The sequence below is a fragment of the Eublepharis macularius genome, chromosome 9, assembly GCF_028583425.1.
Source record: "Eublepharis macularius isolate TG4126 chromosome 9, MPM_Emac_v1.0, whole genome shotgun sequence".
Taxonomy (NCBI): domain Eukaryota; kingdom Metazoa; phylum Chordata; class Lepidosauria; order Squamata; family Eublepharidae; genus Eublepharis; species Eublepharis macularius.
This window is the reverse complement of record NC_072798.1, coordinates 54,716,014-54,742,699: the sequence shown is the minus strand read 5'-3', so window position 1 is coordinate 54,742,699 and position 26,686 is coordinate 54,716,014.

The window sequence follows — 26,686 nt, the reverse complement described above, 5'->3', positions numbered from 1 at the left end:
ATGATTGAACCAAGGAATAAAAAATCTTGAACAACATCAATTTCCTCATTGTCAACTTTAAAATTGTGTAATTCCTTGATAGTCATTACTTTTTTCTTCTTGATGTTCAGCTGTAATCCTGTTTGGGCGCTTTCTCCTTTAACCTTCATCAGTAGTCATTTCAGGTCTTCACTATTTTCTGCTAATAATGTTCTGTCATCTGCACATCTCAAATTGTTAATATTCCTCCCATCAATTTTCACTCCACCTTCTTCTAGATCTAATTCAGCTTTCCTTATGATATATTCTGCATAGAGGTTGAACAGGTAGGGAGATAATATGCATTCTTGTCTGACACCATTGCCAATTGGAAACCATTCTGTTTCCCCATATTCTGTCCTGACAGTAGCCTCTTGTCCAGAGTACAGGTTGCGCATCAGAACAATCAGATGTTGTGGCACTCCCATTTCTTTTAAGACTCTCCATAGCTTTTCATGATCCACACAGTCAAAAGCTTTGCTGTAATCTATAAAACACAGGCTGATTTTCTTCTGATATTCCCTAGTATGTTCCATAAGCCATCGTAAATTTGCAATGTGATCTCTGGTGTCTCTTCCTTTTCTGAATCCAGCTTGAACATCTGGCATTTCTTGTTCCATGTATGGTAAGAGTCTTTGCTGTATAATTTTGAGCATCACTTTGCTAGCATGGGAAATTGCTGCTCTCCTTGGTATCCCCCTTTTTGTGGATTGGAATGTAGACTAAGCGTTTCTAGTCTGTAGGGCATTGTTTTGTTTTCCATATTTATTGACATATTCTTGTTAAGATTCTGGTGGATTCCATTTCTGTAGTTTGAAATAGCTCTATTGGTATTCCATCTACTCCAGGTGCTTTGTTTCTCCCAATTGCTTTGAGTGCAGCTTTGACTTCACTTTCTAGGATTTCTGGTTCTTCATCAAAAGATTCTTCGTCAAAAGTCTCTGTCATCCTTCCATCTATTTTGCATAGTTTTTTGGTGTATTGTTTCCATCTTTCCTTTATTTTGTCCTGATCAGATACTGTATTTCCATGTTGATCTTTCAGCATCCCAAGGCATGGCTTGAATTTCCCTTTGATTTCTTGGATCTTTTGGAACAAGTCTCTTGTTCTTCCTTTTTTGTTGTTCTGTTTCTTTGCACTGGTTATTATAATAGATTTCTTTGTCTCTGTGTGCAAGCTGCTGAAAAGCTACATTTAGAATTTTGACCCTATTTCTGTTGCCTTTTGCATTTGCTTCTTGTCTATCTTTAGCAATTTTAAGAGTTTCCTCAGTCATCCCTTTAGGCTTCTCATTTCTTTTGGCCACAGGAATAGTCTTTGCACATTCTTCCTTGAGAATATCTCTGGTTTCAACCTATAGTTCTTCCGGCTCACGATCAATCAAACTTAGTATTGTGAATCTGTTCCTTACTTGGTCTTTGAATTCTTTGGGAATATTATTTAGGTTGTATTTTGGCACTATGATTCTTTTAGTGTTTCTCTTCAGCTTTATTCTAATATTTGATATTACCAGCTCATGATATGTATCACAATCACCTCCTGGTCTTGTTTTAGCTGAGAGAATAGAGCTTCTCCATCTTCTGCTTCCAATTATGTAATCTATTTGGTTCCTGTATTGGTCACTTGGTGCTTTCCATGTATACAATCGTCTTTTTGGTTGTCTGAAGCATTTATTAGCACTGAATAGATTGTTGGCTTTGCAAAATTCTATGAGTCACTCTCCTGCTTTGTTCGTGATCCTAGTCCAAATTTTCCAGCTATGTTTGATTCTGCTTTATTGCCTACTTTTGCATTCCAGTCACTGATGATTATCAGCATATCTTGTTTAGGTGTATGATCAATTTCTTCTTCGACACTTGCGTAAAAGTTTTCTCTTTCTTCCTCCTCAGCAACCGTAGTTGGAGCATAAACTTGAATGATGGTTATGTTAACAGGCTTTCCCTGAAGTCTGATTGATATTACTCGGTCAGACTTTGCGTTGTAGCTCTTAACTGCTTGTGCTATGTCTCCCCTCACTATTAGAGCAACACCGTTTCTTATGAGTTCATTTCCACAGTAAAACACTGTGTGATCTTCTGACTGAAAATGTCCTGAGTCGGTCCATATTAGTTCATTCACACCCAGGACTGCAATGTTTAAACGTTCCATTTCTTGTTTTACGATTTCTAGCTTACCTGTTTTCATACTTTTCACATCCCATGTTCGTGTGTGTTGCACAGCTGTGGACATTTCTTTTGCATTTATTTACGTCCACAACTGGATGTCCTTTCAGCTTGGATAGAAGTGTATAAAATTAGCATCTGTAATGCGAGAAAAATCCTATGTCCTGATTTAACCTTCGGGGAGCCATTGTTCCAAATTTGCAAATAAACTCAATTTCATCAATTTCATGTTGTAATTTTCCATTGATGTTTCTCTGTTTGAGAATGGCTACTCTTAGGTCAGCAGTGGTATAGCTTGGCAGATTAAAGCATTCTTCCATAGGTTTTTGAATGTTGTTATTTTTGATAGATTTATGTCCATTTATTCTTTTGTGAAGAGACTTACCTGTTTGTCCTATATAGAGAGTTGAAGGGCATTGCTGACACTTGTTGGCATATATAATGTTAGAAGATGAACAAGTGAATGAGCCTGTGATGGTATACTTGGTGTTGTTAGGTCTAGTGATTATATTGTTGGAGTGATATGTGGACAGGGTTGGCAACTTAGTTTATTGTAGGCCCTGGTTACCAGAGTTCATGTCCATGTTGGGACATGCATTGTTGTGAGGAGTTCTCTGGGGCTGGGAGGCTGTCTGAGGGCAAGAAAAAGTTTGTATCCCAATGTCTGTATCATTGCTCAGCATTAATGATATGTATGTGACCACAAATGTAGTTCTGTTGTTGTTCTGTTTGGGCTTATCTTGTAGCAGGTCCTCCCTTGGTGTCATTCTGGCTTTGTTGATTTGTTTTCTTACTACATCTGATGGGTATTATAAGTCCAGAAATATCTGTTGTAGATCACACAGGCAAGAGCAGATGTGGCTGTAGCATAGTGCTTGAATATAGGCAATGAATTGTTTTAGTGTGTTTGGAATGATGACTGAAAGCATGTAGATGTATTGTAAGTTTTCAGTATAAGGTGGTTTTATGCTTCCATCTTGTATATGCACAGTGCTGTATAGAAAATGTACTTATTGTGTAGATTGATTCATGGTTAGGTTGATGGTAGGGTGGAAGCTGCTGAAGGCCTGGTGAAATTCTTCCAGTGCTTCTTTCCTGTGTATCCAGATGATAAAAATGTCATCAATGAATCTAAAGTAAAAAAGGAGTATTAGCGAGTGGGATCTGCTCCAAGTCAGCCATAAAGTTGTTGGCAGATTATGGTGCTGTGCAGGTGTCCATGGCTGTGCCACTGATTTGAAGAAATAAATCTCCACCAAATCTGAAGTACTTGTGGATGAGGACAAACTGGCACAGTCTGGTAACAAAGTAAGCTGTGGTGTTATCAGAAACTGTTCCTAATGGCTTGTAATGGTGGCCAATATGGTGTAATCTGGAAGATTTTCAATAGATTGTATTTTCTTAGAAAATCTGTGGTGTCATGCACATAATTGGGGGCATTGATGGCATATGGTCTGAGAATAGGGTCTACGCATCCAGACATCCCTTCAGCCATGGTGCCTACACCAGAGACCACAGGAGGTCCAGGGTTGCCAGGTTTATGTATTTAGGGCAGAAGATAGAAAGTGCCTGGTTGATGTTCCTGTGGTTTGTCCATATAGATTTGTTCTTGCATGGATGTGGGTAATTTCTTTATAATCCTGTTTAATTCTTTTTAATATTCCTGAGTGGTGTGTGGGGACAGTTGTTTGTAGAAAGTAGTATTGGAGTGTCGCCTTTCAGCCTCCTGAATGTAGTCAGATTTCACATTTACAACTGCTCCTACTTTGTCAGCTGTTTTAATTACGATGTCTAGATTGTTTCTGAGGCCATTTATTGCATTTCTTTCAGCATAAGTGAAGTTGTATCATGAGAGGTGATGTCCTTTGATTATGTCAGTTTGAGCTTGGCAGCAAAAGCATTTTCTTTAGAGATTGAGTGTGACATTGTGAACTGCGACCATCAGGGGGCATCCAGGTAGGTTCCATTTTTCTGTATCAAGGGATGGGTTGAAGAGATGTCAGTTGTTCAGCAGTAGATTGTGTCTGTCCATCCATGTTCTTCTTCCAAGACAGACAGTGGAAAAATGCCTCCAAGTTACCTCAGAACTGTATCATCTGTGTGGATTTGGTGGGGCAGAAGTATAATTCTCGTGAAAGAACCAGTTGTCTGTTTCTGAAGTGCTCTCTCCTGGTTTATAATATAATCTGACAGTATAGAACACATAGATCACTGGGAATTGTAGGAATTTTTTACTGCCTAGCCACACTCCATAGCACCCATTGTGGCAGAACATCACCAGTAAATTTAATCCTCCCTGTTATGATTATACTTCTGAGCAAAAGATAGCTATAAATCTGAATGTGTGACCATGACTCCATGGCTATACACCCCAGAAAATCCACAACAACCATGACTCCATAAGGCTTTGCAAGAAAAACAACAAGATAATGATTTGGCCCAAATAGAGAAGCTACTCAGTCGGTGATTTGGTTGCAGCCCAGTGCTAAGGGAGTGGAGGAGGGGAAGGGGCACAGTGACAAGAAACAACAGATACATTTAGTATGGAATGAATTAAGGCCACAATTTTATTAAATAACAGCTAGAAGGAGCATTGGCGATGTATGGGGGTCGGATCCAGAGCATTGGCTGACCTGCCTGCCAGCTGATGAACCACCGCGCCCCCTCACCCAAACAGAGGGGGGGAACCAAGGAGTGGCAGACCATGGGATCTATGTGAATGTCAACACCCCTTCATGGATCCCCTGCCACTTGAGTGTGAGTATGCCTGGCAGCCCCCGCTAGGCATGCATCCCCATACTCACTCCCAAGATTCCTTAAGGGAATCCCTTTACAGGGAGATTGAGCATGCAGGCCCCATCTCCCCCCAAAGAATCTGATCCCCATGATGTACCACCCAACAGAGTTGTGACAATAAGAACAAGAGCAAAAACATAAACCATCCCCCTTTTACACAAAATTAAGGGGTAAACACCCACAGAAGAAAACTAGAGATTAAGGGAGTGGTGGGTGGGTAGCTGTGAAATGCAGAATGAGGATAAGGAAGGAGCCGGAAGCCTAAAGAATTGTGCTGGAGGACCTGAGAGGGGCCTGTGTTCCTCATATCTGAAGCACAGTCCCACTCCCTGCCTGGCAAGAACAGTGCACCCCCATTGTCCAGGACCAGGATTTGAAAATTCCGGGCTGGAGTGGAGGCAGGGGAGGCTGCCAAAGCATAAAGAGGCCACCATAGCACCAAGCCCCTCCCCGCAGGCCACAACTCGGCCCCCAGGTAAGTCTGTGAGGCTGTCATTTATATAGTTTATAACAATCAACAAATGTTCCATTGAAAGAAAGGGGCTGAAATCAAACAACATCTGTGCATGCATCACCAAAGGATTTGCCTTTGTCTAGTTGGGTAAATGTTTGCTTTGTAGATACAGAATCTCATTCAATTTTGAAATGACATGTTTATTTCCCACACCAGCAGCATGCAGTTCTTGTTCATAGACCTTATCAAGTAAAGCCTCACACCAGGCCATACAGAACTGGGCCAGGCAAAAGAGCCAATGTTTGGCTTGAGCCTCAGTGTTCCTTACAAAAGACAAGCATCTTATGTAGAGTCGTGACTAGAGATTGGCACGAACCGCATTACCAACGTCAAAAACCCACGAAAATGGCGATCGCGTGATCATGATCCGGCAGATCGTGATCGTCCATGGCCAACGATCCAGCGGTCGGGAGAGGCCTGGATCGTGGCGTTCAGACTTGGTTCGGGAATCCAGACACTCAGGCACCAGCAATCTATTCCCCTGGCAATGGAGCCAGGGGAATGCCTGAGCTCTGTTTGCCCTCCTTCTGTCACCCTGGAAACCTGAATGGAAGCCCACCTTTCCTTGATCAGCAGGGCTTCCTTCCAACCACGGAGCAGCAAAGCAGTTACAAGTTGGGAGAAGACACCCAGGGGAGGGAGGGGGGGTGTTCTGTAGCCATGGGCACTCCAATCTAATCCCTGCAAACCCTGATAGGCAGCTCTGATGGCCAAACACAGACCTCCTGTGTTGCTGAATGGGACCCATGCTTATAAATAGCCATGGGCTCCCAGGCTGGGTTTCACTTTCTGCTAGCAGTGGAGTGGGACAGAGCTCTTGCCGGCATCACCCACCGTTCCTGTATCGCTGGGAACAGCGGGGCACCCCTCTGCTGTGGCCTCCACGATCCACGATCCACGGTTCGGTTTGGGAACGGGAGATGTTCATTGCTGTTCGGGAATTCGGGATCGTGGTCTGCACTGAACCACGATCCTCTGGTTCGGTAAATTTTTTTAGTTCGTGCCCATGTCTAGTCGTGACTCATTGGTGGATCATATTTTATCAAGTTAGCTTAAATAAGAGTTCCTTATTTTAAAATATTTGCTCAAAAATAAAGTGTAAATTCATAGGACCACAAGCTAGCCTTATTTCAGTCTCTGTTTTGTATCTTTGTATCTTACTATAATGATATGCACATTACTAGCTGGTCATGTGAACTGGTTATATCCTCACCACGTATGATGAGTGTTGTGAGAAAACTCACAGGAACTCTTCTTTTCTGGTAATAGTTTTAAATTATCATGTTTAATATTCCAGCAATTATTAAAAATAAATTGATCTAGAAAGGAAAATTTAATCAAGCTAGTCTTTTGCTACAATAGTTTGCCCACTCAGATCTATAGTTCCTGCTAAAATTATAGCTTACATTCATGCAGTAATAACAATTCATGACATACATTATTTTCTGCAGTGAATGACTTTTCTTCCTGCGTGTGACATAAAAACTCTCATTTATAAAGGCTAGATGCCAGATTATTACTGGCTAGGACAAATTTTTTTCTTGAAATACCAGACCTTGACAGTTTTCACTAGAATTGGTAATATTATATCAGATCCTAGGGATTTTAAGTTGTGAAACATTGCTACTAAGACCTTGATTGAGGTGAGCAACCAAGCTACTTTAAAATAATGACATTTACAAATTGTTTACTCTATTAAATAATGAAGGCACTGTATAAATTTTATGTTAATTAAATGCCAGTAGAAATAAATGTCCTCTGTAGTCAAATACTCTTAATTTCCTTCAAAAGAGTGGTTACACTGCTTTGGAAACCTTCATCACATTAACTTCTACAGTAAAGGTAACTTCAAATTTCTCATCCCTGATGTTTCTTACTAACAATGTATATTTCTATTTGACTTCTCCCTTGAATAAACCAAGTCTCTGTGTATCCCCTTGTTCCATTTTCTGTTTCCTTGCACGGATGTTTTCTGATCAATGATACTCATCTTTCAATGCTGTGTCAATCAATCACCATTATACTTATAAAGACCATACCAATTGCATATAAAACCCATACCAGATGGATATCTAATGCAAATGAATATACAAAACCATTAAAAATATAAATTAACAGAAAAAACACAAAATAGGGAATGTTTGGTCATCCGAATGAGATTCAAAGCCCTGATCTCATTTCTGTTAAGTGTACATCTGCGGTTCCATTGAAGTAAATTCAAAACCATTCAAAAATAGCTTTAGAATGTAGTAGGGTTATATATTTGGGAGACTGTTGGTTCCAAAATAAAAACCAGAACTTTTTAAGCAGTATTCTGAGACAACTTAATCTTCTTTAGAAATCCATAGGACAAATATTTATTTTACTAATTTTTAGATTGCTTTAGTAGAATTGCAATGGTATAACTGGGAGCTGTTATAAGACAACGTATTTGAATTGGTATGATTATTTACCTGCTCATAGTACAGAATGCATTTACAGTGCAATTCTGAACAAAGTTATACTCTTCTAAGTTTGTTAACTTGGATAGAAGAGTGTAACCCCTTAGGACTGCAATGTTACAGTGTCATCTTAAGTATATTTTTCCTGGAGTAAACTTGATGGAATAGAATTGAGTATGTAGTACACAACTGGTATGAGGTATGCCACACCTGGCCACACTTTCACATGCTTGGAGTGCCTGGATCTCCCAGGTCTCTGCTGTTCAGCCTGGACTGCACTCTCCGTGCAGTCGAGAAGCGCTTCTCTTGGGCTGGCCTCTCCAAACCTGAACGCTTCCTCGCCCTGCCAGTGTGCCTACTTCCTTAGACCTACACTTCTACACTGAGCTTGCTCCCACACTTGCCACACTCCTTCACATCCGGGGCGCTTATACACACATCAACACAATCACAAAACACACATGGAGCACCTTGCTCCTCCCAAACTTGCTCTGCCAAGTTTGGCGCACCACCACCCTGCCGAGGCACTCGCTCTCTGAGACCTACCTCACCAGGTCTGGTGCACCCTCGTGCAGTTTATGTGCTCAACCTCGAGACCCCCACTCTTGGATCTCTTGACCCCCTCACACCAACGAGGCACTCCCTTCCTCACTCCTGCAACGTCAAGCCTGGCACTATGCCTCTCCCTCAGGCTTAGCCCGTTCAGCAGCAGCAGCCCCTTCCTTGCCTGGTCAAGGTGTCTACACAAACATCTCCCGGCTCACTCTCTTGAGCCCACCCACGCTCGCCTCATCGAGACGCATGCTTCTTAACCAGACTCACTCCCTGGAGTCTTTTCCTCATGGTCTCACTTCACTGAGCCCCGCAAACACACTTTTATTGGCGCCAATTTTTACACAACCTAGGATTTCCATTCTCTTCTCAGTTCTCTCGTTTTACCTCTATAAGTAGGTACCCACCTCCTCCTCCATGTAAACGGTGCCCCTGCCTGTGTACCAGGACTTAGCAAGGACCTACCCGCTGCTGCCCGAGGGAGGGCTCTTTTTACCTTATCTTCTCCGCAGTTTCACTCAGACACACTCTCCAGCTTCCATCTCCAGGACTCCGATAACTTCCAATGGATCTGCTGCATTTCCATGGGATGCCGCTGCCCGGTCAGTCATCAACGCTTGCCAGCTGGCCAAAGCTGGGCCACCAGTGCGCTTCTCTGGGAAGATGCTGATGTACATATGGTGACAACACCCTCGGGGGGGGGCATAGCAGCTTACGGATGAATGTCCCCAGATTTGTAGTACGCAACTGGTAACTTGAATGTCCCTCTAGCCAATCATGATCACACACACACACACACACACACACACACACACACACACACACACACACACACAAGGAGTCCTGTAGATGAAGCAATTTATAATTGTTTATTAAACTATGGAGGAACAATGGGAACACAGAGAGTGAAAGGCCCCTCATGTCCAAATTCATCAGAGCTACAACAGCAGTACAAAGCAATTAACACCTTTTGGTTAATTATAATATTTGTTATCTTATTGGCTCAAAGAAAACAATGGCCCCCATTGGAGGAAGAGGGTGACCACCTGTCATGATACAAATGTCTGGGGGTATTCTGATTGGAAGAAACAACTTAGGTCGACAGCATAGTTACAGCATTCCAAGAAATTGCAAGATTGCAATTTCTTATCTTATCTGTCCTTGGTTTTATCCCTGGAAGGAACATCTTCCTTCCTTTCTCACACATCTATCTCATGGGCTCCTCCTTCATGCCCATTCCCTTTGGTCAATGTAACATTTAATAACGGCACCCCTGTGTCACTTCTTGCAACCTTGGGGGCTTCAAGCGAGCTGGGTTCTGTGGGTGGAAAGCTGCTGGAATGTGCTTGTGGTTACATTAAGTCCCCCCTCTTGGCTTTGTGGTTTCTCTTTCCCAGCCTTGAGAGATATTTCTAATCTTATCTTGCTTTCATTGTAACATTTTGCATGGACGGTTTCACAAAGGGGATTTCTGTATCAAGTAAGTAACAGGTGTCAGGAATCAAACAGGTGCTCATTAAGCTTACTGACCGCTGTCTACTGATAGCGAGCTTCACAGTGCTTTGATCTTACATTTCACAGTGATTTACATGTGTAACATACATTCTGCTTTGGTCTTTTGTTTCAAGTTTTATTTTCTTGCAATTTGCATTACAAGTGCTACATTAGCTCCTGAGAATAGTAAAAGTGCATAATACTGAAAGGCACAGAAAAGGTATATAAAATCTTTTCCATTAAATTCATTTTCCACAAGTAGGATAGTAGGATATTGAGCAGCCCTGCTTAAGATTGCTCTCTGAGTCACTCTGAGAAGACTATCCTGGGCAGTTCAGAACTGTGTTTAATGACTGATTGGCTATGTACTATTTGTCTCCTGTGGCCTGATTTGCTGATTTTGAAGCCATATTTTTACCTCATTCTTAGAAATAGAACTGTCAAATTAGCATGCATTTATATATGAAACATACACAAGGAAGTGCTTTTTTCTGAAAGAATCTGGAATCCTTTCCTACATGTTTAGGTAGGAAATGTGCAGTATTTTAAAAAATGCATTGTAAGACAATTCATAAAGTGACATATTGTAGGGGTATGCTCTGAGGAAAAAAATCATTATAATTTTTAATCGGGGGAGGGGGGGTGAGATTTCTACCAAGATTGCTGGTTTGGGGGTAGGACATTACTGGTTTGGGATTAAAATACATATTGCATTCCAGAGTTTGAGGACCATTATTTTTAATGGAGAATGTATTCAAGGATTTAGGGCAGCTGTTCATAAAGATAATGACCCCAAATTTGCACAGTCCTCCCTCTAATCTAAAGACCTCTAAGTTTCAAGCAAATTGAACAAAGAGGTTCAGTTTTATAGACCCCTGAAATAGGTGGCTCTCAGCACAGGCACACTTCTCTCTACTGATTCGTATGGGAGGGGAAAGAGCAGTTAAGTGGTGGCTTAGCAGGAAAGTGCTGGCTGACTACTGGCATTAAGAACCTTGCCTGCACATTCATTTTCCTTCTCTTACAGTGACTGACAATAAAATTGGTTTACCCTTCTGCTGAAAACTCTGAGTCTGCCATCCTTCCTTGTTGAGGTCTGTTGCTGGTTTTCTTTCACACTGAGGAAGGGAATGAGAACCGCAACTCTGCCATTATTCCTTATGGACGACTTGAAGGAGGTTAGAGTGGCTTTTTTCAAACAAATAACAATAGCAGCAGAGCTAGTGATGCCTGTCCTCTAATGTTCCTCCAAGGTTCAAGTGAATTGGACCAAGGGGTCCAGTTCTATGGTCCCCTAAACAAGGCGCCCCTGGTCATTGTCCTCCCCCACCCCAAAAAAGGACTCCACCCCCTCTCAAAGAATAGAGGGAAGGAATGAGCCAGAACCACAGTTCTGCCAGGCATTGTACTGGACTAACTAATGAGAGGGCCTGTGGGCCTGTGCTGGCCAGGAACCACCTTTCCGGGGCTACTGTATGTGATTTTTGGAACAGGCAGTTGCCCAAGAATAAAAAATTAGTTTTTTAAGGGGGGGGTCATAATACCTAAGAATCCAAGATTTCTGTAACCATACTGGAAAATCACAGTAATGACCCACAAAAAATATAATGTGTATATTTTTTGCTCATGAAATCTGGAATGCATATTCCTAGTGTATTATATTCTCTGAATCCTAATAGATCACGGGACCCAATATAATGCAAAGAAACATTATCTATGCTATAATCATGCAGTTGTACTCAAAAATAATAAAGTGATTTACTGGAAACATACCTATAGTGTTCCAATAATAGGATGATCCTTAGCCTTGTTAAGTCAAACCTCCTTATAGAAATTAGCAAAAAATAACCATTTTACCCTGTAGATGTGAAAATCAAGATTATGTATTTTCAAAGGTAACTTAATAATATAACCATATGGCACTGTCATATCTTATAATCAGCTGTAGCACTCATGGATGCTAATTGATCTAATAGCACATCTACATGCAGTTGGCAGGAGCTTCCTTAAGAGCATTGACTCAGTCAGGAAAAAACTGACTAAGAGCAGCCGGTGACCTTTAGCCACCACATTAACACCTCTAATAGTGACTGGCAACGTAATTAGACCAAAAATCATCTCAGCAATATAGGCTGAATGATTATGGTCATTCATTAAAGTGACCAAGTGTGCTTTTAGATTAATGGGGAAGAAATCATTTCCTGATCACATCATGGAAAGTCAACATAAGGTAAATTGGGAAGGGGTGTATGTGTGTGTATATATAACTATACTGATTATATATAGTTTCAGGTGGTTAGCCGTATTGGTCTGCAGCTAAAGAGCAAAATCCAGGTCCACTAGTAACTCTACAATAAACACATAGCTATACAATAAAATATATGACCCACTCCTTTTGACTTAAACAACTTAAGCAATACAATAAGAACATATGACCCCCCCCTTTGACTTAAACAACTTAACTAGCACTAGAGATGTTTTTAAATTCAAAAATAACAAGTTTGGGTTATATACCCAGGGTGCTCATCAGCCCGCTCACTTTACTCAACCTTCTAACCTGTCATAGGTGAATAAGCCTCAGCTCCACCGTAAGCCAATTATCACAACCCATGCAAACAATGCAAGGTAGGTGAAGACGTTGAGGAGTGGGACAGCCTTATAAGACCTCCAGCTCTAAACCATGTGTGTTCCCAGATGGCTGGGTAAATGTGGCTGCCTCCTCCTCCTCCAAGGAGGAGGCAAAGGGTGGCCTCCAGCCATAGCACCTCATATTGCTGGCCAGGAGGGTCATATTTTTTAGTTCTTATGTTTTAGACTGATGAGAGTTTCTTAAGTTCTTCACAGCTCCTTAAATCTCTGTGTTGAGAGGCTTTTGTCCTAGTGTTTTCTCAATCACTCTAGTATACTTTCTTTGAGTATTTTCTTACTTTTTGGGTTTCAAGAAGGCTGGTACCCTCTTTCCAGTACCCAAACCTCTTCTCTCGAAACACCAGTACTCATCTTCATTTTTTAACTGACTGTCAAGCTGTCCAACTTTAACCATGCCAGACCAGGGATGTCTTCACTCTTCAGAGCTCCCTTTTTGACTGGGTAGGGAAATTCTCCTCTTACTAAAAGATCTATCCCCTTCCTTTGGCCTGAATGGGAGTCTTTGCCAACTTTTCTCCATTTCTCCTGTCTGTGTTAAACTGTTCTCAGTCAGAGCCGAATTCCAAAACTGTCAGTACTTGACTCCTCTTGGCTAGGGCTGAAATCAGATTCCCTTCTCTCCAGTATCCAGTTCAGAAGTCTTTCTCTGTTCAGCTCATGCTACCCAGACAGATCACATACATTCATAAATGTGTATTGGCCTGGATACCATGCTCTTTGATGAAAAACAGAAGGACCTGGGAATGTTCACTTTGAAAAAGATGAGGCTGAGAGGAGACATGATTGCTCTCCTCTCAGTATTTAAAAGGCTGTCGCTTAGATGAGGAAAGGGCAACAGAAGACAGGACTTGAAACAATGGGTTTAAACTACAGGAGGGAAGGAACCAGTTGGACATTAGGAAAAACTTCTTCACATTAAGAGTAGTTCAGCAGTGGAACTGGCTGCCTGGGGATGTTGTGTGTTCCCCGTCATTGTCAGTCTTCAAGGAGAGGCTGAATGAATACTTGTTGGGTATGCTTTAGGGTATGCTGAGGGGGTTGAACTAGATGGTCTATAAGCCCTTTCAACGCTATAATTCTATGAACCCTATCAAAGCGCCTTAAAAGCAGCAACCAAATATTTATGTGAGAATTTTTTTTAAAACCCTCTTTTGCAATATATGAAAGGTATATTTTGAGCACAATTGACCAACAGGTGCACGTGATAATACATCTTTCATACAGGGGCACTATGTGCCAGTTGTGATCTCATCATACCTTTCATATCCATCAAAAATATTATGAGCCAAGATCTTGAAAATGAACAGGTATAATGTTCAGTTGCTATCACAATTCCATTATTTTGAAATCAATATTTCTTTTGTGAGATTTTTTAACAGGACTGGCTTGATGTCCTTTTTGTCTAGGTGTTTCATTCCACAATGCATTTTCTCATAGACTGTTCATATGTTTGATAGCACATGTGTCTTTGCTGATATTTCTAATGTCCTCTGGATCATTGATTTTGAAATTACTTTTTCTGCTCTTCATTACCATTTCTTTCATTTCACATAGTTTATCTTTAACACCTATATTCCCTTGAAATGCCTGGCAAATCAGTTTTGGTAGATGCTCAGCTGTTTTGCTGAATTAGTGTTTAATAAAGTAATCATACAGTTCATGGGACTTTGACAGTAAGTTCAGTAACATCAAACCATATATTAATGATATTATATGATAATGGAGATAACTACAAACATACACTAGAGATGAATATGACATGTGAATAATGAAAAAGTAAAGACAAAGGGTGGTCTCAGCATAATGAATTTCTCCCTCAAGAGTTTGTAAGGCATGGTTTGGCAAGTAGCTGGAGGTACCATTATTGCACAAGGAGATAGGATTATTGTGAAGTGGCAGTGATACACCCAAGTCAGTTCCAGTTGTATTTCCACAATATCAGATGGTATCAATTTTTTGAACTGAGAGAATCATAGGAATCATGGCAGCTATGAATATATCACCCAGGCAGAAGGCACCAGTTCATACAAATTGTATCTACATGCAAATGCATCCTAGCTGTGGGTCTGCAAGTTCATGAGGAGAATGGTTGGAGACTACCATTATAAGTAAACAAACCCAGATCAGGGCCAAACCGGCCTGGCATGGGCCACCCCCTCCTGGCACTGGCTTGATCCTGGCCATTTTGGCCCTGATCCAGGCCATTTTGGGCCTTAAATGGGCCCAAAATGGCCAAAATGGCCTAGTTTGGGACCGAAAAGGCCCTAAATGGGCCCAAAATGACTAAAACGGCCCAGATCACTGCTGAAATGTCTCAGACCCTGGTGTTTTGGGCCCTAAATGGGGCCAAAATGGCCAAAATGGAGCCAAAATGGCCCAAATCCAGGCCTAAACAGCCTGGATTGGGTCATTGCCAGGCAGAGGAATCCTTCCCGGCGAGGCACCAGTCTGATCCCAGCTGTTTCGATCCTGATCCGGGCCATTTTGGGCCCTAACTGTGCCCAACGGTGCTGAAATGGCCCGGATCGGCACCAGTTTATATAAATTGTATCTATATGCAAATGCATCCTAGCTGTGGGTCTGCAAGTTCATGAGCAGAATGGTTGGGGACTACCATTAGCCTAGATAGGGGTGGAACTGGCCTGGAACAGGCTGCCCCGTCTTGGCACCGGCCCGATTCTGGCCGTTTTGGCCCCAATCCGGGCCATTTTGGCGCCATTTCAGCCATTTGGGACTATTTATGGTCTCAAACAGCCTGAATCAGGCCCAAAACGGCCAGGATCAGGCAGTGCCAGGTGGGGGAACCCTCCCCCGACTGGCAGCAGCCCAATCCAGGCTGTTTGGGCCCAAAATGGGCCCAAAATGGCCAAAATAGACCATTTTTAGAATACCCTCTTGATACCAGTCACGTGGGTATTTTAAAGAGCTGCTGGAACACCATTCCAGGGCGTTCCAGCTCTAAAAAAGCCCTGTGGATAATGAAATGTAATTTAGTATCTTCATTAACATAATTCAGTCCCATAGCCTTGCTACCAGTGTATAGCAGCAGTTGTTATAACCAGTGCTTACTCTTGTGTCATTGGCCCTCCTGTCTACCTACTGATATTGTGTATGCCTCCTTTCTCTTCTTCTTTCACATTAATGCTATACAAAGATGATGTATTCTTTTCCTTCATCACCTTCTCTCCTATCAGGGAGGGTTTCTGCAGCATGCTGCTTATTATTGTTCCCTTACCTGCTTAGTGAAGAGAGTTGGTTGCTAGGAGAAGCAGCAGAAGCCATTCACAGAGGGAGGGGGAAGACAGCAAATGGCAGCAATGGTGGTTGCTCATTTACCTGGAGAGTTGAGGCAGGAGTAATGTTAATGAGCAGCTGCAAACACTGTTTTCTTATCTATCTTCTTTCTCAGCAGGACCCCACCGGACAATATAATGCTGAGGAAATCTGAAACCTGGAAAATGCCCTGCTTAGGACGTGGTGATAGAGTGGATTTTGTCTGGATTCTTGAAGTCTACTTACGCAGAGAGAAAAACAAACATTAAATTACATGAATGATTGCAACCATGCAGACTGGTAGTTATCCTAAATTAATAGATATGAAATTTGTGGTTTAATATATTTGGGAAAAGGTACAATTTCGCTAGTAAAATCCTAACCTTTCAATTTGTTTCATATCCCAGATAAGAAGTAATAATAAATTCAAAGAACAAAGCAAAACATGGCTTCCTCTATTTCCAGCTTACAAAATTTCCTGCTCATTACAGATCAGTAGCAATCCATATTCTGTGAATGGGATAGTTTGTACAACTATGCTTGTAGGAAACCATTGTAAAGTTGTCCTAACAAAAGCACCCACCCACCCCCAATATGTTTTGGCTAGTTCTTCACATTGGTAATATACTACTTTATTATTTGAGTCAATCGCTCCTAGCCATATTTTCTATTCTCTGCTTCTCTCTCTCTAGCATGTTGTGGGTGGTCAATCCATCCAGCAGTCATGAAACTTTGGTTCTCATCCCAAAACTATCAAGAGCAACTGAAACATGTCTATGAACTCTGTTCAGAGCATTCTTTCCACTTACCTTCATTTTGTTTTATGGGCACAATGGCACATTTAAAATTTGTTTTGGTTCATTGTTACTAAGATACATTTTTTAAAAATCAGGAATAACTTAACAAGATTGCATTTTTCTTTACCTGCGAGTATATTGAACTGGAGTGCAGTTGAACAAAACAGAATTGCACATTAGAGAGATTGTAAATTTAAATGGACTACAGACTTGCATAATCTTCATTTTTGTTTATTGGAATGCACTTTTTACAACATTCTGTATTTATAAAGTGCTGCAAGATTCTCAGGATAAGTAAACAAGAAGCTGAATACACTTACTGGTAAATTGATTTTAGAGTGTGGAGAAGGTCGAAATGTAAACAAAACAAGAGGAAAAGATCTGCAGTGTAATCCTACATGGAGGTATATCCTTCTGAGCACGCTTACTTCAATGAATTTAAAAAGTTGTAACTCAATTTGGGATAATTAGACATAAAGATCCTACCGTATGAAGTTAGTATCCTGTCCCACTGAACTTAATGGGATTAATTTCAGACTAATGATGCAAAATATATGATGCTGCTGTTAGCATTCCTTAGTTTTCCCTCTCTCATCAGGAAAGACTGAAAGTTTTGACAACAGATGTGGAAGAATTCTGATAGCCCTTTAAAACAAATGTTTTTACAACATTCTACATCCCAGAGTTAACAGGTAGCATAAGAATGTGTTAAACAAATAAACAAAATATTATTAACGATGAAGGTAGCTTTACTTTGTAATGATTCATAAGTCTATTCCTTCATGGTGTGTTAGATCAATTCCTATTTGAAAGCAGTGCTGGGGTTAATAGGACCTGTACAAAAGTGGAAGAATAAACAGAACCAAGGGGAAATGACATGGACACAACACTGTTTAAACCTCCTGGATGGTCCAGGCTAGCTCTATTTCATCAAGTCTCAGAAGCTAAGCAGGGTTAGTACTAGGATGGGAGACCACAAAGGAAGTCCAGCATTGCTACCAGAGGCAGGCAATGACAAACCACCTCTGTTTATCTCTTTTCTTGAAAACCATACAGGGTCACCATATATCAACTACAACTTGATAGCATCTTACATACAATCCTCTTTTAAGCACTGTAAATGTCTGCACAGCATTATACATCCATTGACTTCAATGATTTTAAATCCAGAGAAGTTAGCCATGTTAGCCTGTAGTTGCAAAATAGTAGAGAGTTCAGTAAACATCTAAATGCAATCGTAACAGAGGTACAACCTTATTAAGTCCTCTGAAGTGAATGGACTTAGGAGTAGAGATGGGCACGAAGAGCAATACAAACTAAAAAAACCCACAAACAGCCCAATTTGCTGTTCGCGAACAAGCTGTTCGTGAGGCTCCATTCTAAACGAACAGGTGGTCGTTGCAAGCCTTGTTTGTTGCTGTTCGTCAACCCAGACAGTCTGGCACCTGCAATAAATTCCCTTGGCAACTCAGGCAGGGATTGTCTGAACTCTGTTTGAACTTCTACTGTTTTCCTGGAAACCCCAATCTAAGCCTAATTTAGCTTGATAGGCAGGTCTTCCTTCCAAGTGTGGACTGGAGCTCCAAATTTGTTACAAGAGGAAAAGACCAGGGGGGAGGGGGGCTCCCAGCTCTGGCTTTCAGGGAGAGACAGCTGCTGTTAGAGTGACAGGGTGAGTGCATTGGAACTTGAATTTTCTTTGTGTGGTGGGATAGGGATCTACCCCTTCAAGTTCCAGGGCTGCTGCCAGACTCTGGGGCCAAGCTATTATTTATTATTGGTACCTTTCCTGCTGCCTGCTCAGGTAGGGTTTCTGGGAGTGGTGCAGTAGGGATCTTGATGGCTGGAGGAGAGCCTGCTGGCCCCCACAAACAACTAACAATGAACATGTTCGTGAACAGGATCATGTTTGTCAATGTTCATTGTTCATTGTTTGTGGATGGCAACGAACAACAAACACCAAGTTCATTTTTTTTCTTGTTCGTGCCCATGTCTATTTAGGAGCATATAACTCCATTAGGACTGCCCTGTTAGCATACAATTTTTATGTCATTTAACTGGATATGTCCAATTCAGTGGGTGATTATTTCTGAGTAAAATTGCTTGTAATTGGGTGGGAAGGTTTGTTGTTGCTGCTGTCTTTGATGACATACCATAGTTACTGGAATATTACAAAATTTCAAGTTGTTGAAAGTTTTAGTTTGAAAATGTCAATTTTCAGACTGCACTGCAGCTAAATATATTGTATTACATTTAACCTATTTGATTTTGAACTTTCCATGTGTTCACTTGCAAAATGAACTTTGTGGTACAGTAAGAGGAACATTTAAATGCATTCTGATGGTAGAAGAACAGTTTGTTTTAAATTAATAAAGAAGCAAATCATCTTTATATGAATGGTCAGACAGCATAATTTGCCATTGGTGCCAGTAAAATTAAAGACCTGCAATTTTGTGGATAGCTTGTTAAATTATATTAATAATTCTTTTGGAATTATTGCTTCTGGCTGCTTTAATCCTACATTACTGATATTCCATTATACAGAAATATATATTCAAAGCCTTAATGTGTCATTACTGTGTTAAGGAATACTACTGTAGTAAAATATTCTGATCATCAATAATATTTCATAGATACTATTGAGAATCCATAAATATGAATAAATACAAATGAGCCCAGGCTAGTATCCCTATGTTGACTTCTGCAATCACAGAGATAGGCATATGGGGCTCATGTAGACAAAGAATTCTCTATATATTTGAATAAGAACATGTGACTGATTGGCATAGGGATATGCATGACTTGATTAATTTCTTCACTTGAAATTAACGCATTAGCTCCTGCAGACAGTAGAATTCCATACATACAAATACAATACTGTCCATTATCAACCGGATTGATTATCAATTGGATTGAGATAAATATCTCAAAGATCTTGCTGTCTGAATATTTTATGGTACTGTCATTAATGTGCTGCTAGCTTTGCTTCAATCAAATAGCAATACAGTACAGATCTGAACAAAGGTGTTCAAACGCTCTTTTCTCTTCTGAATTTGACCACAATGTTGATTATTTTAACATTTTCTTGAGCAAATGGGACCACACATTTTAATTAGGCCTACCTTTCTAAATTGTTCAATACAGAGAATTATATATTTTTTTCAAAAAGAAACTGCCTCTTTGATTTGTAGCAAATGTTTCTTAATTGCATAGTACCATATTGTAGTCGGTGTCATGAAAAGTAATTAAAATAAATATATATTGACCTAGTGATTTTCATGATACATATTATATTTATTATATCAGAAAATATATGTGAAAGCACTTGCCACATTCTGTGCAGTTGAATGTGCATCCTGCTATAGAAAATGTTGCTTGCCAAATACGGTTACAATACAATTATAGAAAGAGAACATGTTTACTATGTTTTTTTGAGGGGCTACTTTTTAAAATGACAATGATACAGTGGTCTAGCAGCTTCCGTTGAAAGTAAAAAGGAGTTAGAGAGGTTTCTCTTTTAATGCAGTTAGCTTAAAACAAAGAAAGCTGATTTGCTGATAAAGAAGCAGCTGACTCTTCACATTAAATGGTGTATGGCCAAACAAGCTGCATTTATTTGGCTTCCAAGACAGCTGGGGTTGAATTCAGAGGCAGTTAATTGCCTTGGGGACATTTTTCTGGCCTGTATCCCACTGTTACACTTCAGGGGTGGAGCAGCTTCACACCAAAAGCTTAAAAGCATCTGGGCTGCTGCTGTTGTTGCTGAATGCCACTACTGACAGATTTACCATCTGCCTTTGAGAAAAGCAACCATTTAGAGAGACAGAATTGACGAGTTTACAATGCAAAGTCTTTCTCAGTCAAAATCTTTTCCTTGTGTCATTTTACAAAATGTAGTAATGGGGGCCAAATAAAAGTAAGATGGTTAGTGGGGGTAGAAAAGGGTAGGTTGGCTAGTGGTTGGAAAAGAGAGAAAGATGCAGGAAAAAGTGGGGCTATGGAGGCTTTCAGGAAAAAGAAAGAAGGAACAGTGGGGGGGGGGGAAATGAGATGCTCCCTGCAAGTCTTTCTCTAACAACTCTCCCCAATGTTCACCAGTCATGTGGCACTAATTCACTTTAGGACAAAACCCTACACTAGATTCTAACAACAGAATGTTGCCCCCTTCCCCCAGTTGGAATAAAGAGGCAGACACAAGGCTTGAATGCTAAAGGGCCACTTTTTATTTTGACAACAACATTAACTGTAAAACTGTAAAACAAACTAAGCCTGGCAAGGGCCTAACTAGTGGTACAGGTCAAGCTCTGGGGTCACTCCTGGACCCCACCTTGACCTGTCTGGGCGAGACCCGCTGCTCTGGGTGTGAGCCATCCAAATTCATGGCTGGGATCCAGCTGGCCTGGTGGATGGTTTCCCCTTTTAAAGCTCCAAACACCCCCACCGTGGAGCATGAGGGAAGGACTTGTCCAGGAGATCCCACCAGGCAACCTACCCTCTCAACTGACCACAGTAAAGCATGCCAGCCGATCCTGACAGGCCCCTATATCCCCACCAATGGGAATTTGCCAAGGGTACTTACCATCCAGCTCACTTTTCTCAACTCTGTCCTGTCAATGCTAAGGCCAATCCTCTGCTTAGGCCTTCGCGCCTCACAGGTGCCAACCTATGCCAACCTATGCCCTTGCTGCAGGTCATCTAAAAATATGTTGTTGCCAGCCACCGAAAGATAGACCCCATCGCCTCTGTAGAGGTCATCCAACCATGTCTTAATCCTCGAATGGGAAAGGTAAATACTCAACCCTTCCCCAAGAGCTATCTGAAGAGCCCGATTTGCCCTGTGCCTGGCCCCCTCTAGGCCTTTGGGATCCAAGGCTTCCCATCATTCCCAACATGGAAGAATAGGAGACCGTATAATCAAAACACCATGACACTGCTTGCTAATCCATTGCAAGTCAGCCTGTACCTGTAATGTAAGGGCCTTACCTTTCACCAACCCAAGGTCATTACCACCTAGGTGAATGAACAGAATGTCAGGTGGAGGACCATTCTTCCCCTCAAACAACAAAGGCAGCAGCCTTGGCCATCGCAGGCCCCAGCGGCTCTGCCACTCAGCTTTGGCCCACTCACTTAGACCAAGCTGGGACCTGATCCACATCCTCTTGGCTTGATGGACTGCCCAGAAAACTATAAGATGATCCACCAGGATTGGCCATGTCTGCTGCAGGCCCTCATCCCTTCTGAACCCAGTGAACTGCCTCACCACACATTCATAGGACCTCTGTGTGCTGGGGGTGATAGCTAGCTGGAATGTCTTGTAGGCTTCAACCTTCCAAGCTGCCACAGTTCCTGGGGTATCTGGACCAGTGCCAAGTTGGCCTTGGGGGCAAGCTGTCAAAACTGCTCCATCTGTAGACAAGACAAAGCATCCATCACACCATTATCCAACCCTGGGACATGCTTGGCCATGAACAAAATGTTCAATAGCAAGCAACGGAGCATGAATGCTCTGACCAGCCTCATGACCCTTTGTGACGTAGAGGTTAGGGAGTTGACTACATGAAACATGGCCAGGTTGTCACACCAAAAGTAGATGGTGTGGTTAGCAAGCTCCCTTCCCCATGGATATACAGCTACTATGATCGGAAAAAACTCGAAAAGGTAAGGTCCTTACTAAAGCCTTGTTCCACTCAGTCTGCTGGCCACTTCTCAGCACATGAATGCTCCCTGAAAATGACCCCAAAGCCAAGGGAACTGGATGCATCAGTGAAGCTGTAGTTCAGCTTCCAACTGTAGTTCAGACGTGCCCCCAGATGGGCCCTCCTCAGGTTGGCCACCTGTTGCCACTGAACCTGTCAAGATAGAAGGCTCCTCGTGTGCAGAAAGTCTGGTGAGCATTTCAGCTTGAAAGGCAGCTGCTAAAGACAGCCTGGCTGACTTATTACATCTTGTACCCTCAGGCCTAGCCATGCCTTTTGCTTGCTCTAAGGCTACTAAGCAGCTTAAAATGGCCTGTATGTTAGATGCACCCTCCTCATCATCCGAAGATGTCATGTTGAGGGGGAGGTCTCTTGGGAGTAGGCTTCTTGGCCAGCTTCTTGCCCTTAGAGGGACCACACCCTTTTTGGGGTGGCATTCCTACCAATATCAATTAAGAATTAATTTCAAAACAAATGTTGTTACTTGCAAAATCTAATGCCAATAATAGTGTGTCTTAAAATTTGGATGTTATATGTAAGAACAAGATACATACCGTGTAACAAACTAGATACACAAATTGTCTTGCCTGAAGAAATCTAGTAATAATAAGCATGTCAAACACAAAGAGACAGGGACATGAAATGAATAGACCCACTCAGGACCAAATGCACAAAATGGCCACCTCTCCTAACTATCAGGAGATTTCTAAAATGGTCGACAGTAAGCTAACTCCAATAAGGCCAGGAACAAAATGCACAAAATGGCCACTTTTCCTTCCTATCAGGAGATTTCTAAAATGGCCGACAGCTGAATTAACCCCACCAAGGCCAACAATCAGATGTCCCATGTAGGGAAGACCAAAGTGTAGGCCCTGACACAGATAAATCAGGCTCACTTTGCAGGCCCCAATAACTCCCAAACTACACTACCCCCCCCCACACACACACTCAGAATACTCTTACAGTGGGAGGGGGGACAAATTGGCAATAAATTGGCTGTGAAACCCCACCAAACTGAGAAACATACGGGGGGGGGCTGCCCAATGTGGCAAATACCCTTCCCTAGCAGAACAAGCTGGGGCAGAAGACCACAGGTGGAGATGTAAATGCCTAACCTAGCAACCTCTGTCCACCTTAAGGATGAGCTGTGGAAAAAGAGGAGGTGAGTCCACTGCAAACGCACTGCTAGTAAAGCAATGCCTCCTCAAATGAATCGGCTGGGGCAGAGGCGGCTGAGCAGTCTGCTGGGGAAAGGCGCCAAAATGCCTACCCAACCAGACAATCTAACAGGGGCAGCAGAACTGAGAGCGGAGCGCAAACATGCTCTCAAACATGCTCCCCCAGTTACACTCCACTCCCAGTTACATAAAAACACATCCCACAGTGCAAGGTAGGCAAAAAAACCTTCTCCCTTTAATGCCAATTGGGAAAAGAGAAAAAATTCCTACCTGGCCCTGACAAACAGCTACCGGATAAGCCTGCACTGTAATAGGGACGGTGGGTAGGCTGAGCAACCCAGCATCTCTGCAATAGGGAAAGGGGCAGAGCAGGTTTATTAGCTCCTCCCCCCAATACCTATATGCCCGGGAGAAGGGAAAACTGCGTTCCCTTCTTCCATGGTGGCAAAAGCTTCCCCTGCCCTAGCCGCTGCACTTTTGGCCAGGAAGGGGCCGACATCCAAGGACTTCGTAGGACGTTGGTGGTCCTCTGCATACAAGGGTTTTGTGCGATCCCTGACATCTTTGTAATTTGTTTTTTTTTCTTTCTTCAGGTGCTGTGTCTCACCATGAGAGGCTTCAGATCCTCATCTGCGGGGTCTCTTGGGCAGCCCACCAAGCCAGAAGGACTCCTATTGGGTCTCAGCTCAGCCTTAGTGAGTGGACCACGGTTGAGTGGCAGGGCCGTAAAGGTCTTCATTGGTGGCTACTGTCTGAAGGTCACCCATATTCAGCCTGGCAGGGGACATAACCTGCAGCCAAAGCTGCTGGTGCACCTGATCCCACGGGAGGTTGGGATTAAGTGCAGCATGCATACAAAACTTCTCATCATACTGCAACCATGCAGTACCCGAGAAGTCCGAGTACCCTCTATAGATAATATCAATATACTGAATTAATGATGCACCAAGGCTGCACCCTTGCAATCACTCCCACGTAGATAAGCATGCCTGGTAACCAATTTGCCCAAGTGCGATCCACTTTCCTGCACTTCAAGCGCTCCTTTTCCCTATCATTAAGGTCCTCCTTCTCCTTTTTCTCCAATTTTCTAAAAAGTAGGCCGAAAACATCCACATATACCCCTTTTAATATTTCCTCCCTTGTACTGGGGGTTAAGTGGTTGCACAAAGGCATAGCCCCAAAGAAAGGGCCCTAAATGGGACAGCCCCATAAAGGGAGACATAAGACACGGTGGCACACCAAGGATTCACATACTGACTCCAAGCAGAGGAATGGCTAGAATGAATGTGGAGACTGATCCCAAGGGGACCATGGCCCAAATGTTCCCTGAACCTGTGCCATGGCAGCAGGTGTAAGTGGTGTCTGTGGTACAGAAGCAGCCATATTATATTGCATGTGCAGAGTAGCTGAGGGCAATAAGCCAGGCGGCTGACCCCCAAGGGCACCAAGCCCAAGGACGAGCCTGAGTAGGCAATGCCAACTCACCATCCCCCTCTGGCAGGTCCACTGCTACCTCCATAGACGCAGGATCAGCAGCCCAGCCCTGCTCCTCTGCACCATCCTGCACGCCAAGTTCACCACTTGCTGCCTGGACACCAGACCCGTCTCTTGCTGGTGCTCCAGATGTCCCTTCCAAAACAGACAAACGGTTAAGCACTTTCTGCTGAAATGTAGCCATAGACACAGCTCCAAAAACCCTAGGCACCTCCCGTATGAAGATAGCAATAGAAGAGAGAATCCTCACGGGAGGGTAAAAGCAAGTGAGTACAATTAAGTCACACTAAATGCACATTGCTATACATCATTTCTATATAATTCCTGAACAACGGGATAACAATGAGATGTCAAAATCCTTTTATCCAGATACTCATACAATATAAAGGTTCTGTACTCATACAATGTAAAGGTTCTGATGTTCAAAGCAATATAAATAAAGTCCAAACGTAAAAGTCTCTTGTGTCTTCTTCCACACACTTATAAGAGAAAATTAGCCTTCTGTGTTATGCAATGTATGCTCTCCTTCCTCGAGATTCTGTGTATATCCTACATGGATGGAAGCATCCAACGGCTATACGCTCTGTATATCCTACATGGACAGAAGCATCCATCAGCTACACGCTCAATCTGTGGCCGGCTGGTGGCTCAGATTTCATGACAGTCTTCATCAGGAGCGTGGCTTATTCATAACTGGAATAGAGATCCAATCTCCAATAAATTTAGGACAAAGCCAAGAACACTAATTACATAACTGAAATTAAGCACAAATACACTTACCCATGTAGTATACAGCAATACAGCAATACTCATAAACAGAAACGTTAACAACAGAACCCGTACTGCGGTGGCCGTATCTTCTCTGGCGTGCCAGCAACCATCCGTTAACCGGTTTATCTCCCCCCCTCCTTTTCAAGGCAAGTTGCTCTTAAAGGGACATGGTGTATTTAAAGAACATGAAGAAGTATACATATTGGAGCAAACTCATAAAAACAGTTTTCAAGGCAAGTTGTTCTTAAAGAACCATGATCTATTGAAAGAACATAGAAAAGTACACACATTAAAACAAACTCATAAAAAACAGTTAAAAAAATTCATTATTAAGACCAGAAGGGTTCATTGTCTGTAGGGTATGGATCCAGTACGCCTCCTTTTGTAAGAGAACATTATAACTGGCCTTCTGTAGAACATAAAGCACTGCTACTCTAAAGGCATTTTCAGGATGCTGCATATTTAAAAAGTGTTGAGTCAGTGGTGCATCTATCACTTTGTTTTTAATGTGTGATATGTGTTCCAAAATTCGTACCTTGAGTGGTCTCATGGTGCACCCCACATAAAACAGATGGCACGGGCATTCAATGAGATAAACTGTCCTAGCTGTTTAGCACGTTGCAAAGTGGTTAATTCTGATTTTCCTACCTTTCACATAAAGCTGTTTGTCCTCCCACATAAGTTTGCACATACTACAGTGCCCACATTTGAAATTGCCTATTGGTAATAGGCTCGCAGATTTAGTCACAGATGCTTTGGCATGTACCAGCAAGTCTCTTATACTTTTAGTGCGACGGAAGCCACATAGGGGCCGTTGATTACATCCCTCAATGTCAGAAACCAAATGCCAA